At 52.5% G+C, this 16,300-nt stretch overlaps 1 protein-coding gene across 7 annotated transcripts in view; it reads right to left on the bottom strand.

The window, feature by feature from the left end:
• LOC149347461 (uncharacterized) overlaps window positions 1-16,300 on the bottom strand; it is a 283,383-nt gene that overhangs the window by 111,166 nt on the left and 155,917 nt on the right. The window lies entirely within an intron of this gene.

Genomic DNA, 16,300 nt, shown 5'->3' with positions numbered 1-16,300 from the left:
CGTCGGCGTTCGTTGCATTCATTGGCGTTGGCGTTGACAAGGGAGAAAGAGAGAAAACTTTATTGTCGGAAAAGAAGGGTTCCTGGACGCTTAGCAGAAGGGCCGGGTGGCCGTTAGCTGATAGCTGGCGGCGACCTCTTCGGCGCGCTCGATGGCTCCTGCCTGGACGGCGGGGTCCGAGCTGCGCAGCACTTCTTCCCAGGCGTCTCGTGAGGGAGCTGCCTCCGTTACAGCTTCGCCTTCTACGGCGTGGATCATCTTGCGTCACCGTACTCGTCACCGGCGTCGTCGTTAGGCCTAGCCGGCTCGGTCGGTGCCGTGGTCGCAGCTATGCCTAGCTGTCAACACGGCGTCCGAAAAATGTTTCCGTCAATTATTCGGCAGAGGACCCACTTGCCTGGTAGCGAGAGGTATCCACGGAATCCGGATGGTGTTCAGCTTCGTCTGGTACCAGTCTTGGGTCAATGCGCTCTTTCGTTTCGCCGTGGTAGCGATAATTTACGGAGCCCATGCGAAGCGCGTCCGCATGGCTCGGAGTCGGAGTCTCGGTTTTGGCGTTGACAACGTTTTACACTCCGATCACTTTAAGGAAAGGAAGTGTGCATAACTGGCTCCCTGGGTCAGTGGACGCCTGAATCGCCCTTTCAGGTACGTGGGGTGGTGAGCGAGAGATGTGGGATGGCTGCAGGCATGTGTTAGAGCTAGCAACGTTGTAGCAGACACTCGGCATTGCTGCAATAGGCCGCAGCGTTCATTGGGTGAGCAAGAGTGAGTAAAAAACATTTATTGCTCCAAAAATCAGGTTTTAGCGGTGGGCCGATGTCCTCATGTCTTCGGCCTCTTCACAAGGTCGGCGCCCCTATTCCAGGGCACCGCTGAGTCTTGCTGCTTCGCAGGCGTGCTAAACTCTCGCGATAAACCATTAACTGCCACCTGCCAAGGTGGCATGGTGGGTGGGCTGCATAACCAGTGTCGGAACGTCCTCAACGCTAGAGACGACAAGGCGCTTATAACTTGACATGTTTACGCAAAAGGCGTACTGGCGCTAAAAAACGAAGACAACACACACAACAGGACAGGACTGGCGCTTATAACTAGTTGCCCTATACGGCATAGCTTTCGCTCTGTAACTAGGTTGGGCAGTAGTTGAACCGCACCATTTTCCTGACACCTCCACTACGGTACCTCATTCTCTCTTCTTTCACTCCCTCCCCTTACGGCGCAGGTCAGGTGTCCATCGAGATACGCGAGACAGATACTGCACTATTTCGTTTCCTCAAAACCAATTTGTCAACTTAGCAATTTACCAATTTTAAAATGAATGAATGAATGAATGAATGAATGAATGAATGAATGAATGAATGAATGAATGAATGAATGAATGAATGAATGAAACTTATATTCATCCTCCGAGAAGGAGCCCCCCAATCCCCGGTCCCGGCACGCAGGCCTGGGACGCGGGTTGCGATGCTCCGCGAGTAAGGACGAGTGAAGTTACATTGTTGCTCCACGGCCTGAGCCGCCAGGCGGATGACTTGCTACTGGATGGCGGGGTCCTCGCTCTGCAGCAAAGCTTCCCAGGCTTCTCCGCTGTTAAATGAATGACTAAACCACTTAAGGTTGGTAAAAGCGTCCAGCGAGATGCGAGACAGTTACTGTGCCATTTCCTTTCCGCAAACATGTTTTCGCAATCAAAAGGCGCCTGTTTGCAGTACCATTTCAATGAATGTCGAAGATCCCCAGTACCAGTGCACGTTAAAGAACCCCGGCTGGTCGAAATTTCCAGAGCCTGAGTTGCTTTGGGACGTTAAAACCCAATAAACCAAACCAAACCTTCACTACGGCGTCTCTTATAGCCGGAGTCGCTTTGGGACTTTAAACCCCCATAAACCAACCATGATCCCCAGGAGGTCTAAATGATGCCGGAGCCCTCCAAAACGCCACCTGTTTCTCTATCTCTTCTTCCGCTTCCACCTTCCTCTCTCCTTTTACGGCGCGAGTGTGTCCACTCAGAAGTTACGATGCGATTTCCTTTCCTTTTATTGTAAACTCTCATGAAATAAAATAAAACAAACAAAAAAATTGGAGAGGAAGCCCGCACCCAACCAGAGGTTATCGCAGGCGATCCAATGAAACATAAAAGAAAAGGGGCCAACGCCCAAGAGAAAATTTAAGAAAAACCAATTACAAAAGAGGAAACAAAAAAGAGGCACAAATGATGGACGGGCAAAAGTGATTTTTAAAACAAGACGCCCCTGAAGGATTAAGAAGTACGAAATGAACATAAAACAGGCATGGGTCCAGCGTGCCCAGATTCTTCAGACAGGCTCGCAGGCGGCCAGGAGGAGGGAAGGTGGGGGGATCTGTAAGAAGGAAGAAGAGACAGGAAAAGAAAGCGAGGAGAAAAAACAAAAAACGAACAAACAGGAGATACTGGGCTTAAGAAAGCAGAAGGGGTACATAAAAAAGGGGAAATAGAAAAGAGGATCAAGTAAATGACAAAAAGGCATGTAATAACGCAAGGAAATAGAACGAGCGAAAAGTAAAAAAAATCAAACAAACAATTAAAACATGAAAATATAACAGCTAGAGAAACGAAAAGGAATGGCAGAAAATAAAAATAAACATGAAAAAACAAAAAGCAAAGAAAACAGAGACTGTATGTACACGCAAAGCCAGCAAATATCAAAGTCCACATACCATCCACATGCTGAGGCAGGGGCAGGGCCACGGCCCACCAATATTGGCCATATGGTGCCCCCGACCACATGAGACATGGGGAGGCACAGAAATGGTAGGGAGGTCTACGAGCCATCAGGGCGGGAATAAACACGAGAGACAGGTGAAAGAAGGGAAGAAACGCGAACAGCAACGCGAATAAGCAACGCACGAGACCGAGGGGAACCTAACAAAGAGGGGAAGTCATGAGGGGAAAGAAAGTGCGGATAGCCGGGAAGCCCTGCTGCTATGTCTGCGGTGAGGGGACAGGCACGCAGGTATTGAAGAACATCCCCCACAGCTGCCCCGCATGGACAAGAAGGCGAAGGAAGGAGGGCAAAACGATGGAAGTACGAGGGGAAACGACCATGGCCAGTTAGGAGAGGGACAAGAGATCGGGGTGGAGGGAAAGAGAGCGGGAGGCGGTTAATAGAGGGGACAAAAGCAGCCAGGAGGGTGTCAGAATGTTCCGCGGCCCAGGTGTCTGACCAAAGCCTGAGTACGGTGGTACGCATGCGGGTGCGCACTGACAAGGGTGACAGCCACGACGGCCGCAGGAGGCCACGCGCCGACGCCAGTGAAGCGGCCCAGTCAGCGAGCTCGTTGCCCCAGACACCACAATGGGCGGGGACATGATAGAGGAAGACAGGACGCTGAAGAGAAATGGCGGCAAGAGTGCGCTTGATGTCATGGACGCGTAAGTCGTTCGTAGAAAGAGAGTGAAGAGCCTGAAGGAGAGAAAGGCAATCAGAGTAGACATGCAAGGGTAAAGGAGAGGGGGCGCGCCGGGCGTAACAACAGGCCTCATGAAACGCAACAGCCTCTGCGCACAAGGCACTAGAGGCTGTCTCTAGACGAAACCGGCCCACGTTCCGCAGCGCGCCGGAAGATGAGAATGCGAAGTAAGCAGCACCCGCAGAGTGGGACGTATAAGAGCCATCCGTGAACATATGAAGGCCGAGAAGGAAGGACTGAGATGAAAAGTGAGAAGGGAAAAGACGGGCGAAGGAGAATGAAGAAGCCAGAGAGGGATGGTCGCACCAGGGATCAAAGCGGGGCAAGATATCAGACGGTAGGTAAGTGTGACCGCCAAAGGTGACGGGATCTACACCATTTAGAAGGTTGAACTCAGCACAGAGACGATCCAATTCCAAGGGAAGAGGGGGTACCCGGAGGAGAACCTGAAGCGCAGCCGTGCGCGTTGTGCGGAAAGCCCCTGTGATAGCGAGAAGAGGGACCCGCTGCACAGAAACAACCTTCTCCCGAAGGCGGGAATTGGCGCTGCGAGACCACCAAGCGGGCGCGGCATAAGTTAAAGCGGGTTGTATAACTTGAAAATAAAGCCTACGGAGAGAACAGGAAGGGAGGGAACGGTGGAGAGAGAGAAACGAGACAAGACGCGAAGTGAGGATCTCTGCCTTGTCGCGGAGAAAGTGAGCATGCGGTAGAAAAGTGAGGTGGCGGTCGAAGACAACGCCTAAACTTTTGAGTTCCTGTTTGAAACTCAAGGGGCGACCCGAAAAGCGAACGGTTGGATTGCGCTTTTCCATTCCGCCCACGCCATGTGAAAACAGCATACAAAATGTTTTTGTCCACGAGATCGTCACCCGCGTTAAGGACATCGGCACACAACTGCTCCAGCTCGTGGCGCGTGCGTGCCGGAACCAGCACAATGGTATCATCGGCATAGGCCTGTATTGTTACGCCAGGAGGCATGGGACATTCGAGAAGATCAGCGTTTATGACGTTCCACAAAAGGGGTGAAACGGGTGATCCCTGAGGGCTGCCGAGAGTGGGGTTGGCGGACACCTCCTCACCAGTGCGTGTACGATAGACTACCGTGCGCTGCGAAAGAAATGAGCGCAAGAGGTGATACAGGTTGGAAGGGAGACCGCGGCAGCGAAAGAAGCGAAGGACGAGGGGGTGCCAAACGCTATCAAACGCGCCCTGAAAATCGAGTGATATAAGAACTACGGGCGTGCGGGATATGCGGAAATTTTCCAGGGCCGTTCGCAACGAGGCCAGGGCTTGCACTGCGCTGCGCGAATGGGTAAACCCAAACTGGTTGGGATGGAGATGGCCCTTGGCGTGCAAGAAATAGTAAAGACGGCCGTGAAGTAGGCGTTCTAAAAGTTTGCCCAGGATTGAGTTCATCACTATTGGCCGGTAGGAAGTACGAAGGGAAGAGGGACGGTTTGGCTTAGGAAGGAAGATGATCCGCCCCCTTCGCCACGCGGAGGGAAAGTGGCCGAGACGGAGGGCACCGTTGAAAAGGAGGAGAACCGATCTTTACGTGACAATTAGGGGTGTGCGAATATTCGAAATTTTCGAATATAATTCGAATATTATATTTTTAGTATTCGTATTCGATTCGAAATCCAAGTATTCGTGTTGTCTCGAATATTCGACCCGACGCGAATATCGTATCTAGCCGAATATTCATTGTGAGCACCGGCGTCCATTTCGGTCCGCAAGCCCTATCGACAAAGATATAACAAGGCGGCGCCCAGAGCAATGCGCATGGACCTCCAAGGGCCATGCCGTAGTTGACTGCGCTGGTGAGCTTCTTTGTGGCTATACCTGCGAAGCTGGTATAGTCAGAGCTGTGCACGAAGTACCTCGCAATACGTGCAAGTTCAGTGCCAAGTGAGAGGGCATTTTCTGTGGCTGGAGGAGTCGTTTCAGCTAGAAGGGAACAACTTCTGCCTGACCATGTGGAGCAGCGGGTTTTACTTCACGACAACCTTTTATGTTCATCCCAGCAAAGCGCCTTCGTGCTGATGGCAAGCTAGCCTTAATCAATGCTGTGTACCAGCCACCTTCTCTGATATTTCCACTCTTCTAAGAATAATGTTCGAAACTGATACTTTTTGTGCAGCCACACACACCTTTTGTGTTCATTTAATCATCGTTAGTTGAACTGTGATGTTCTTGGGGGCTCAAATAAATGTTTTGTAGTAGTTAAATGCGTTTGTCCTTGATTATTCGATATTCGATTCGATATTCGGAGCCAAGTATTCGTATTCGATTCGTATTCGAAGAATTCGATATTCGCACACCCCTAGTGACAATGTATAGTAGTAGTAGTAGTGAAAACATTTATTTTCTTTTTTTTTTAAAGGAAGAGTTAGGGAGTAGGGGGATGGGGATAGATAGATGTGGAGCTTCAGTGGTCGGTATTCCCTAGTCCAGGATCCCGTTGGCCTCCGCCGCTGCCTTGGCCCTCGTCACCAGCATAAGCTGTGTGCTCGGGTCGGAGTCAGCCAGGAGGGCCTCCCACTGCTCTAGACTAGGGCTATTTACCTTTGGTAGTAAAGGGCTTTTTTCGCAGCCCCAGGTGGCGTGGTACGTTGTGGCGTAGCCCCCACACCACACGCACTCTTTCGCGTATCTGTTCGGCCACATTTTGTGATACATGGCTCTGCTTGGGTAGGTGTCTGTTTGTAGTCGTCTGAGCGTGGTGGCCTGCTCTCTGTCGAGGATATCCGCCGGAGCCGAGTACTTCTTGCGCGCTCCCAACAACGCCTTCATTGCCTCCCCGTAAGATTCTGGCGTGCTGAAGGGTTCGACCGGCAAACCCGCCCTCCGGTTCGTGAACCCTCGGACAACGGTGTCTGCCATGAGATGTATAGAGCTTGTTCCCTCGAAAAGCCGTCGGCGTAGTGCTAGTAGTCGGCACCGCTTGTCGGAAATAATCGGCGGCTGCCTAAAATATGCCGCAGAATGTTTCGGATGGTGTCATAATAATAATTTTGTTTTCAGAAAAGGAAATGGCGCAGTATCTGTCGGCGTTATTTCGGTGCAAAGCTGAACCTCGCCGTAAGGGAAGAGAGGAAGGCGGCAGTGAAAGAAGAGAGAGAAGAGGTGGCGTAGAGGAGGTCTCCGAAATAATTTTGACCACCTGGGGATCTTTAATATGCGTTGGCATCGCACAGCACACGGGCGCCTTTTGCGTTCAGCCTCCATCGAAACGCGGCCGCCGCAGTTGGGTTCGAACCCGGGTACTCGTGCTCGGTAGACGAGCGCCTTAACCACTGAGCCACCAGGGTGGGTGGATAGCGTCATACGATCCAGCGCTTCGTGCAGCATATCTAGTTATAGCCTAGTTCGGGGCAGGAATCTGAACTGGCGGCCTATAATTGGGGGAATGGACGACCTATAATGGGGGCTGCGTAAAAATGTGAGCGAGGTTCTGCGGACGGCGAGAGATCGTATGGTTACATTTCAAGACACAACCATGCACTACCGCTTAGGTTGACTTCTATGTCCCCTCGCGCATAGTTCTCTCAGCAAACCCCAAGAGGTTGTGTGGAGGCAACTCCAAACGAACACCTTCATCAACCCTGCCATATATTCCCGCATATACCCTGAGATCTACTCGCCTTCCTGTCAACTAAGTGGCCAGCATGCCACTCTGTTGCACATACTCTGTGCTTGTCCTCAGGGCACCCATCCTTGAGGTTTTCAGCTCTCGAATGCACACCAGTGGGAGGCCGAATTGCTTAGTTGCGACTCGGACACACATATCCGGGTTGTGACAAGAGCCCTGGAAGCCCTAGAAGTCTCCGAACGCCACGGGCTCATGGCCACTTGATGAGGCTATACCCCCCACACAATCTGCTACTTTTATTGGCGGAAATAAAGTTTATCCTCCTCGTCCTCCTCGGATGCCCACCGAAATAAGTGAGTCTGTTACTGCCTCATAACGTTTCTTGAGAAAACCATTTTCCGATTTGTTCAACGGAAAAGGCGTCGTACCGAACGGGCTATGGCGTTCTGTGGACCCTCGCAGCCCTTTAATATGCTGTGGCGTTCCACTCAAAGGCTAAGCTTCAGCGTCCGGGCAGACGTACGCTGAAAGGGCTCCCCGCCCAACTCCGACAGGCTGCGAGTTGCCTGACCCGACGAAACCGGTCGCGCTCTCGGCCGCCGGTGACCTTTCATCCCTTCGTGGCCCACGCCACGTGGCTTCGCTCTGACGGAGCCGCGCCGTACTCCCGCTATCCCTAACGCCAGGCAGCCCGCTATGGCGGGCCCGTCTACGGACCCATCGACTTCTACGGACCTGGGACCACCCCAGGATTTCAACATCGAGCGAGACTCCGATATGGAGTCGAAGGACGAGGATTTTTCGCAAGAGTCTACCCCCCTCACATCAACGTCCGGCGCTGACGATCCCCCTCCCCTCCCCGGCAAAGGGTCAGGATGGGAGTTCTACATTAAAAGAAGCCGGGCGAAGAAGCTCCGGAGGGAAGCTAGAATTTTGGCTGCAACCACCAGCAAGAACACGGAATCCAACGTGAGTGCTCCTCAAGGTACTCCCCACAACGATCAAAGGTGCCGCCCAGGTCCACGTCGACCTCGTCTGCCGCCTCTACCCAAAGATGACATCAAGATCGTGGTTCGCCCGACCGCAGGCCTCAACCTCCGCAAAAGACCGACACCCGTACTCTCAGAAGCCGGGGTTCGCTCATGTCGACACCCACAACGGATCCAGGGAAAGGTACATTGTTCGCCTTCACCCAGGCTCAAATATCATCGTCATCAGCACGCCGTGCGAAAACTCGGCGGCCGAGTTTAGTAACCTCGAAGGACTCAAGTTGGACGGCAAAGTCCACCCCGTACGGGCGTATACCCCGCTCCCCACAAGCACACTCAGAGGAATCATCCACGGACTCCGGTCCACCGAAACCCAAGAATCACTCATGGCATCTCTGTGGGTGAGAGACACAAAGATCGAAATCCTACACGCGTGGATCCTCGGTTCCTCCACAACAGCTCTTCTCGCTATCTCGGGACCATGTCTGCCTGGAACGGTCTACCAAGGAGGAGCGGAGTTTTTGTGCCATCCGTATCGACCGGCGCGGCAGTTCTGCTCGGCGTGCATGCAGCCGGGCCACCGACCCGACGTATGCCCCAACCCCACAACCAAGGTGTGTCGTCTCTGCGAAGCCAGCGACCCACCTGCGAGCCACAAATGCCAACCCAAATGCTGCCTCTGCGGGGACCAGCACGAAACCTACGCGAGAGGATGCCCGCGACGCCTGAAAGCCGTGCGCCAACCTCCCGTCTCCTCCAAGACAGTCAACCCAGGCCAGGGCCGGAAGTCCCGCAAGGACGGGGTGCCGGGAATCCACAAAGGCCGCTGGTTCTCCTCAGACGACGAGACCATGACCAGCCACGCCAGCAGGCGGGTGGTGGTGAAAACTTTTTAATAAACAAAAGGAGAGTTTGCGCACCAAAAATGGCCCTTTACATAGGCGGAGTCCTTAGTCCGGGACCCCGATGGTCAAGGCCGCTACTCGCGCCCGTTGGACTAGAGCCCTTTGAGACTCCAGCCCCGAACAGTTGAGCAGGGCTGCCTCCCATGCCTCTCGGGAAGGGGAAGGACTGGGGGGAAGGGAAGGATTCTTTTGACAGGCCCAAACCATGTGGAAGGTATCGGATACCTCCCCACAGTGAGGGGAGCGCCCATCAATTTTGGGGTCGAAATGTTTCACTATTGCAGGACACAACAGAGTGTTGGTCTGCGAGCGCCTCAGAGTTCGCTCATCAGCTTTACTTAGGCCCTTGGCCGGGACCGGGAAAAGCCGATGGCGTTCGCAATAGTCCAGAATTTCTCTGAACCGCAGAAGCGTTTGCACAATCTCCGAGCCGGGAGAGCCTGGATGAGGTACCCGGTAGGCAAGCGCTCGGGCAGCCGCGTCCGCAGCCTCATTACCTCTAACGCCCTGATGGCCCGGAGTCCAAACTATGCGTTTGGGCGAAGGGTCCGATTCCCTCACTGCGCGCTTGAATATACTGTAGGCTAAAGGTGAAATCTCGCCAGCCAGGTAGTGTTGACAGGCTCGACGCGAATCTGTCACGATTACCTTCGAATTCAAGTCCGAGGAAAAACAAGCCGTCACCGCCGCCGACAACGAAACAGGTGAGCTGGGCTGAGAAGGTTACGGCCTCCCCTCCTCCCTCGTTCACTGACTCCCGAACTGCTAAACTACAGGCCCAAATCGCGACCCAGGAAACCCGCCTAGCAACACATGAAAAGCTTATAGTGGATATCCACGTGAAACTAGATCGCCTCCTTGCGCGAAAAGAATCCCCAGCCCCTAATCCGACGTACGTCACACAGGAGCAGCTCTCCCAATTTGCGCAGCGTCTTGACCAAACAATTCAATCCGAGGTAACCTCACAGCTCACGCACCTCCTTGAGACAAAAATCGAACGGCGCCTTTCTCGTATAGAAGCGCAGATTGAACACATTCTCAGGATACAAACGCAAAACGCGGCAGATATGCAGTCCCTCCGGTCTACGCAGCGAAAGCGTACCGCCTCGAGCGACTCGGGCCCCACCCGAAATCGGAGTCGTGCACAATCGACCAGCAGTGAGGCAGGCGTTTTCATTGCCCCGCAGGTCCACCAATATGGCCCCACACCCTAGACAGCCACCCACCGAACACGTCGAAATTTGGCAATGGAACTGCAGGGGGTTGCGACGAAAGTTAGGTCTCCTCAAGCAATTCATTGCTAAAGCTCCTATCAGACCCGATTTGATATGCCTGCAAGAGGTCAAGGCTGACAGAGCCCCCTGCGTGCCGGGATACTACACGGTCGTTCACCCCCTCATGCCGACGGTTGCAACGCTGGTTGCAAAGGATGTGACCGTTGTCGAACACACGTTATCTGTGCCGGATGCAGAGCACTTAGCGGTCGAAATAGTGCCAAATAAGCGTGGCCGAAAAAGCACATTCGTCGTGAATATGTACAAAGCACCGACCCCAGCGAGAGCTGACTTCACAGATTTCTTAACGGTGGCAGTGCAAAAGGCGCAAAACAACCAACTTGTCGTAGTCGGCGATTTTAACGCCCCGCACTGAGACTGGGGATACCGCATCAACTCGGCAAGAGGAGCCTCGGTGGCTAGGGCGATAACAATACTCGGCCTCGAAATCCTCACCGACCCAGACTATCCGACGAGAGAGGGAAACAGCGTCACGAGAGACACTTGTCCGGACCTGACCCTCGTCAAAAATGTCACCCATGTAACGTGGACGAATCTCGGAGAAACACTAGGAAGTGATCACTGCATCCTCAGCACCTCGCTCACATCGACGAAAATTCGCAGAAACCTTGGCCCGGCACGGCTAACCGACTGGACTAAATTCAGAGAGTCACAAATTTCAGAAGGCGCCATCGAGTCGCTCTCGGATTGGTGCGATGCCATAAGACAGGCGCACGCTTCCGCCACCGAGATAGTACAGCGTACGCCGGAATCGCCGGAAATCGATCGGCACCTGCTCAAGCTATGGCAGCAACGAACCAAACTAGTGCGACGGTGGAAGCGCCAACGCCTGAATCGTCCCCTGAAGAAACGTATTGCTACCCTCACGGAGGAGGCCCAAACGTATGCCGTACAGCTATCTCAAAGGAATTGGCAACAGTTCTGTGAGTCGCTGAGAGGCACGCTGGGAACGTCGCGTACTTGGACGATTTTGTGTAACCTAATCGATCCCACGAAGTCCAAGACTGAATCAACTCGCACGTTAAAGCGCATTGCTCATCTGTTTCCGGGAGATGATGCAGCGCTGCTCCGAGCCTTGGAAAACAGATACGTCGGCACAACGCCGACACCACCGAGCACGGTCGAGTACCGAGGAAATCTCAATTCGGCCCTAGACGCTCCCATCACAACGGCGGAAGTCTACGCTGCGGCCCGTTCGTGCATCCGGAATACAGCGGCGGGAGCGGACCGGATCAACAACGCAATGATCCGGAACCTCAGCAACGCTAGAATTCGAGACCTGACAAAATACATCAATGATTCGCTCTGGGAGAAGAACGTCATCCCGGATGAATGGAAACATGCGGAGGTGATCGTAATCCCCAAACCGGGGAAACAACCTACAATTGAAGCCCTCCGACCCATCTCGCTTACATCGTGCCTCGGCAAGCTGTACGAACGAGTAGTGCAAAAAAGACTCCAAAACTACTTAGAAGAAAACAATCTTTTCCACCCATCGATGCTGGCATTCCGGGCGGGTTTCTCTACTCAAGACGCCTTCCTCCTTCGGCATAATGAGGTCCTTGTCGGCATTCCGAGAGAATCCGAACACGTCGTCATGGCTCTCGATCTCAAGGGAGCTTTCGACAACGTCTCGCATGACGCTATCCTGAACGAACTGAATAACCTCCACTGTGGTGAACGGGAATTCCAATACATCAAGAATTTCCTCTCGAACCGCACGGCCACCATTGGCATAGGCGAAACGCGCTACGACATCAAAAGCATGCCCAACAAGGGCACGCCTCAGGGATCCATCATCTCCCCTATCCTATTTAACGTCGCCATGATTGGAGTGGCGAAGGCCCTGCAAGAAGTTCCCGACATTGGATTCACAATGTACGCGGACGATATCACCATCTGGACCACGAAAGGCTCTTTGGCGGACAAGGAACAAGCGCTACAAGTGGCGGCGACATGCGTCGAAATTGAAGCGATATGCCGCGGCCTGCGATGTGCTCCTGAAAAATCAGAAATAATCAGAGTCAAAGGGTTTGCGTACAAATCCCAAGACACTCCATCAACGTCCTACTTCATGGTACACAGGTTAAGGAAACTTCTCTAGTCCGCATACTCGGTCTCTGGATACAAAGCGACCGCAAAGCCACACACACCTTCAAGCTACTGTCCCACGCCACCCAGCAAATCGCCCGAATGATACGTCGGGTGGCCAGGAACAGAAAGGGCATGCGAGAAGAAGACACAATATGACTGGTGCAGGCGCTTGTCCTCAGCCGCATCTCTTACGGTCTTCCGTATCACGCTCTTCTCAGACAAGACTTCAAGAAGGCGGACGCGCTGATCCGCACGGCATACAAACACGCCCTCGGGCTACCCCCGTATACGACCAACACCAAACTCGAAGCACTGGGACTTCACAACACCTTCGACGAAATCAGAGAGTCTCTCCTCCTCGCACAGCGAGAGCGACTCCTTCGCACGGAAACCGGCAGGCAGATACTCATTAGAATCGGCTTCCCGGCCGATCTCCAAGTCATCGAGTCGACGGAAAACCTTTCACCCTAGTACCGCAATAGAGTCTACGTCAATCCACTACCCAAGAACATGTCACGCTCGCACAACGAGGGCCGACGCAACGCTCGGATAGACTACTTAAAGCGCACAGTCGCCCGCAGCTTCAATACGCTATACGTAGACGCCGCCCTACACAGAGACGTCACGCGCGCCACGGCAGTGGTGGTGGACTCGACATTTCAAGAAGTGGCCAGCGTTTCCCTGAGGCACTGCACGGTCACCGAAGCTGAAACAGCCGCGATAGCGCTCGCCGTCCAGTACGGAGATACGCACGGCAAAGAAGTGAAGATTGTGTCGGACTCCCAGGTGGCATGTCGACTTCTTCTCGCAGGAAGAATCCCCAAAAAGTTGACCATATTTGCAACGACTTCCCTGTACACAATTCTGAACTCCGACACGAAATCACATGGGCTCCGGGGCACTCGGGGCTCGAGGGAAACGAGGCCGCGGACCTGTCAGCTCGAGCGCACACCAACCGAGCGACAGATACCCCCGACCAGGACACCACCACCCCCGAAATCCCCACTGCCTACAGTGCACGGCTCCAATGCTTTAGAACGCTTCGCCAGCAATACCCCCCACCGCATAAAAGCCTAAATGCTCAGGAGGCGCGCGAATGGAGGCAACTCCAGACCGACACCTTTCCTAATCCATATAAGTACCACATTATTTTCCCGGGCCGTTACGAAGGGTCCTGCCCGTGGTGCGAAGAACATCCCACAACATACCATTACAAGTGGGTGCGTTGGGCCAAAACCATTGGAACTAAAATTCCCTAGAACAATGGAGCTGTGGGAGGCCACTCTGCTCACCTCGGACCTTGCCATTCAGCAACAGCTGATCAAACAAGCCCGGGCGGCAGCGATAGCCACTGGGGTCCTGAAATGAGGACACCACCTGTTCTGTAACCTTTCATTTTCTTACTTTCTTTTACTTTTCTCAATAAATGTTTTGAACAACAACATTCCGCGTCCGCAAATTTTAATTCTCACTGGTCATTGCTAAAATCGGTAGTGCCAAGATTCGAACAAGTTCGCAGTGGCTGCGTTTCGATGACGGGAAAATGAAAAAGGCCTCCTCGAATCAGTCAGGCTCTTGCCAGTATCTAGACCCTGCGGACGACGAACTTTTGTAGGAGGTGGAAAACTTTTATTTGGGCTATTTACAGGAGAGAGTGCGGACTGGCCTTAAGGGTGAGCCCCTTACACATTTTGTGGCTTCGTATGGACCCATGTGGACCACCCTGTGGAATTCTGTGGACGCCTGTGGCTTCCGCGGCAGCTCAGGCCCTAGCGTTGAGGGCTCTCTGGCTCTCTAACGCAGAACAGCCGAGCGGGTAATCCTCCCAGCTCTCTCGTGTAGGTGAGAGGAAATGAGAGTAAAGGCGGGGGGGGGGGGTTGAGGGGCATGCCCCCTCCCCCCCCCCCTCCTTGTGGTACACATCTGAGAACGTGCATCCACAATACGGGTACTCCCCGTTAAAAGCCGAATTAAAATATTGCAGCCCTGCCGGGCACAGTTCTCTGTTGTTTTACAAGCGAAGGAGCCGACGCTCCTCGCTTTTGTTTAGCCCTTTCGCAGGGGGTGAAAGCGGCTATGCTGTGTTTATAAAAGTAAATAATTTGTTTGTAGCTGATAGCCGGATGAGGTTCTGAGACCTCAGGCGGCGAGTGAGTGTCAAGGCGATGCCCGGTAGTTGAGTGCGCAGGCTGAGGCGTCTGCAGCCTCGTTTACCTCTAGTCCCGCACGTGCTGAGGCCCAGATGACGACACGTGTGTTCGGGCGATCCCGGTACTCGCATCTATGTAAAATTTTGGCGGCGCGTTGACATATGCGAAATACAACCAGGACGAACTTTTGTAGACAGTCATCGCTGAACAGAGGTATAGAGGTAGCCTCGTTCATAGTAGTTCTGACCGCAAGCCGCTCATTCACTCTTGCACTGGATGGCTGCCCAAGCACTGAAGACACCACGAATACCTGTTGTATGTAGCGGCGGAAAGCCGCCGTACTGGTTTGCGGGGACAGCACGCGATGATTCCTGCGAACATGGCAGTTTTTGCAACTTGCCTGGGCATCACTTTACCATAAACTGAGTGGCTTCGCGTCCACAAAGCGGGCTTATTCTTTCGTTTCAAAGAAGTAAACAAAATAGTTAGCGTTTTAAAAAATTTTATTGGGCGAAAGAACACTATTTCTGAGAAAGGCGTGGTTATTCATAGAGAAATCTGTCCTTTTTCTAAAAAAAAACAAGGAACTTTTAGGATCTCCAACAATTATTTGCCAGAATTTTCCCACCATCACATCTAAAATATAGAAGCATTATATAAACTGCGACCTGCTTTTATGAAGTAAAAGAAACATGTACAGAAGGTTATTTTATCCTGTGCACTAATTTTAAGGGGATACTTGGACAAAGGTTCCTCTGAGCCAAATGTGTTGCCGATAGCGCACCATATCGAAAACCAAGAGTGCTGTTTTGCTGGTAGGGCACAGATGAGACACACAGAGGGTGTGCAGTCCGCAACACTCTAATAGAGGAGTGCACCCAGAAATGCTACGCATTCAGTTCATACTATCACAACTTTTTTAGTGCACCATGGTTGGTCCATTATTAGGGGATCGCGAAGTCTCGTGCGGAGCTCTTTGTAAAGTTTTGGTCCGAAAAGGCCAGCATCGCGGCCTCGGGTCAAGACCTTCGTTCACGACGTCTCGTTGAAAATATCGCTGGTCAGACTTTTGCAACAGTCGGCGATTTTGCGGAGCGACTTCAGGCCGCTGTGCTTGCAGAAATAAAATATTTCGGCTTGAGTAGCAATGTGTTTCGCATACTGATATAAAATTTTGGACGAAAACTGTCTACACCACAGACTACCATCAATTGATTTTTGTAATGGAATACTCCCAAACATCGCATGTGTTGGTAAAAGAATTGAGTAGGAAGGACAGAGATATACACCCAGTAATTCTAGACAAAAGAATTTTGTAGCGAAAGCTACATTCCCCACGAACTTGCGATTTCGCTGTGGCGGTGCTCCGAGGAGGCACAGACAGACCTTGAGACGTTATCAACCGCCGCAGCTTGCGGACGCAGCACGCTCGCCGCGCCATCTGGCATGACGTCACACCGCGCGCCTCGCCGCTGAGCCGCCGCCGTGTGGTATGACGTCACACCGCTTACCTCGTCGTTGGGCTAGCTTTCGATGCGTATATCCTGGCATAGCTGAGCTAAGCCAGCGCTAATTTCCCAACAGAAAAGAGGTTATGAACCTTTTTGTGAATTATGAGATCGCCGAAAAACAGTAATTACAAACGCAGATCTGTCGTCGAAAGGCTTGTTTTGTTTCTATTAACGCTTTTGCTATCGTTAAAACCATTTCCTATTGGTTTTTACTGCAGTGGTAACAGCCTCGATGCAAGCCACAGGAAAAATTTAATAGAAATATGTTGCCAGGTATCCAAAGAATGGACTATTACGTTCAATATTCA

The sequence above is a fragment of the Amblyomma mixtum genome, chromosome 4, assembly GCF_055824585.1.
Source record: "Amblyomma mixtum isolate Tamu chromosome 4, ASM5582458v1, whole genome shotgun sequence".
Classification (NCBI taxonomy): Eukaryota; Metazoa; Arthropoda; class Arachnida; order Ixodida; family Ixodidae; genus Amblyomma; species Amblyomma mixtum.
The sequence above is the reverse complement of the archived record's forward strand: the minus strand, read 5'-3'. Positions and strand labels throughout refer to the sequence as shown.